This window comes from Rattus norvegicus, chromosome 7 (genome assembly GCF_036323735.1).
Source record: "Rattus norvegicus strain BN/NHsdMcwi chromosome 7, GRCr8, whole genome shotgun sequence".
Classification (NCBI taxonomy): domain Eukaryota; kingdom Metazoa; phylum Chordata; class Mammalia; order Rodentia; family Muridae; genus Rattus; species Rattus norvegicus.
The window spans coordinates 4,669,049-4,671,541 of NC_086025.1; the positions used below are offsets into that span (position 1 = coordinate 4,669,049).

The 2,493-nt window shown below is 43.6% G+C and overlaps 1 pseudogene; it reads right to left on the bottom strand.

Moving 5' to 3' along the window:
• Nucleotides 1–986: 986 nt before the first annotated feature.
• Nucleotides 987–2,084, bottom strand: Rrs1-ps16 (ribosome biogenesis regulator 1 homolog, pseudogene 16; annotated as a pseudogene).
• Between the last annotated feature and the right edge of the window lie 409 nt (nucleotides 2,085–2,493).

The following is a 2,493-nucleotide window of genomic DNA, read 5'->3' on the forward strand; positions in this document are numbered from 1 at the left end:
TGATAGTTGATGAAACCATAGAGTAGCAAATGACAATGTATGTTGAACTTTGCTCACTGATGTCTACTTTAATTTTCTGGTTATATGGGAGATTGAGAGGATGCGGGACTTAAACTTTTTTTACTGATGGAAAGGTCAGTTTATTAAGACAAAAAAGACAATGAAACAGGGAAAACATCCAGGACAGAATGTAAAATGGTGTCTGTTGGGTGTGACTGCTCAGTTTTAACCTTAGTACTTGGCCTGTGAGAGTTCCAGTCAGCCTTGCTTAGCTCCATAGTGAATTCCAGTCCAGCATTTGCTAAAAAATAAAACCCATCCCAATTAAACAAAAGCCACTGGCTACAAACAAAATGAAAAGCATTTTCTTGAGTAACTAGGTAAATTACCATTATTAATTACCATTGGTTCCAAATTATTGGCTAAATGCAACATCTGAACTAACACCATGAAGCACTATATTTATACATAGTGCCAAAAGAGTTTTTGAGGGGCCTTTTTATAGCCATTGTAACTTTGATTTTTGCAAGCACACTCCATATCGGTACCCAGGTCACTGGCTTCACATACAACTTCTACTGACAGTAAAAGTTAAAACCAACACCTTTACATACTCGTAATTTCCTGTCATTATCCCTGCTTTGATAAATATAAAAGCTTTATTACAAAAATAAAGCAAAAATATTAAAACCAATCTACTATAACCTCAAAATTTGATCAATCTTTAACCAGCTTCCGAAGTCAAGATAAAAAGGCAGGCCTTAACTTATTTCTGGTTCTCACCATATTATTTCTATAATTCTCATATTCTCAAAATACACCAACTTCTAGTCAGTATCTCCATTAATTCGTAGTCCAGCACTGACTCCAGGGGAGACAAGCCTGTCCCGTCAATGTCAAGCTCATCGAGGACAGCGGCCACATCCTGAACCAGCCTACAGTACTTACAGTTCTAGTTTTTCTGAACAAGTCCAGAGGGGAGTGCACTACTTTTTCATCTTCCCTCCTTGGTATAGCACACCTTTCTTCTTGACACCTAAAGCAGGCAGCCTGGAATGCTTCTTGCCTCCCAAGCCTCCTTTCTTTTTTTCTCCCTGACCTGGCACACCACCCATTCTTTTGCCCAATAACCCTTGTTGGACACTTTTTCTCTTTCCTATCTGGCTCATTATCCTCCTCTTGGCAAACTCCTCTTGGTCCTCTTCCCTCATCAGTTTGTTGGTGGCTAGGGTCACCTCCAGATGAGGCTTCTTGCTGTTCATGATTCAAAGTAGCTCCAAATGTTTATTTTTCTGGGTTGTGAAGTCCCCAAAGAGGGCCTGAAGCTTCTTCTTCTTGACAGAGGTCAGGGTGGGATTTCTCCTTGGGGAGGCACTCCTGGAAGCATCCCACCAAAGCTGTGGAGAACTTAGCCACTTGCATGGTGCGGCCCAGGTAATCCTTACTCTGGTGTCCCAATGGGTGCAGGCTGGCTGATCTGGGTATCTGCATCTTGTGCACAGTGGCCAGGTTCTGCAGATGGTTCAGCTCATTCTTGGCCACGTGTTCTTTCTTGGCCTGAATCCTCTTGGTGAATTGGTCTTCCATGGGGCCAACGCTCCCAGGCACCTCAGTCAGCCACTCCTTAGTGTCATCCTTGGCGAGCTTGTAACCACAACAATATCACCACTGGCTACTCACCCTGTGACACAGGATGTTGGTTCTCTTCTTGGGACGGATGACCTTAATGCACTCAAACTGCTGAAAGCAGGTGAGAGGCAGTGGATGATGCAGAGGTTTCTGCCAGGCCAGGCCTGTGGCAGGCTCCTGAAAGCACACTACCACCACCTCATCCACTTGCTCGGTCAGCAGCTGCCACAGCTTGTTCATGAGAAGCTTTGTGTTTACCACTCCAGAGCCCAAAATTTGGCCTCTTGGGAGGGCCAGGCCTGGCACAGCACCATCAGGGTGTTGCTGTCTGAAACCATCTGGTGGCTCATTTCGAATTCCAGCTCTACCTACTTGTGCAGTAGAATGGACTGGAACTTCTCTGCTTCCTCCTGCTCGGCCTTGACCAGCAGCTCCTCCACACTCTGCACCTCCATTGCTTTTGCTTGAGGCTCAGTTCCCTCACTTTCAAGGACTTTAATTTTTAAGAATGGACAGAAAGTTTACAATTTCATGTTTGCTCTATCTGAGGACCTATGTTGCCAGGACAATGGAGTTTTCATTGCACAAAATGGGATTGTAAGACAGAGATTTCATGAAAACACATGAATGAGTATATTTCAACCATGTCCCCTCTCAAGGCATACTCACTGAAACAATATACTCCAACTTGCATACATTTAAAGGTGTAGGAAAAAGATATTAGCCTCTAGGAAACAGCAAAATCTGTGGGAATTGGGCAATATACAACATGAATGGACCCTGGTCTATACATTTCAGGGTGAAAAATCTCACTCATCCAAGATTTTTGGATCTTTGGGTGTTAAAAAAGATCTTCTACCCATA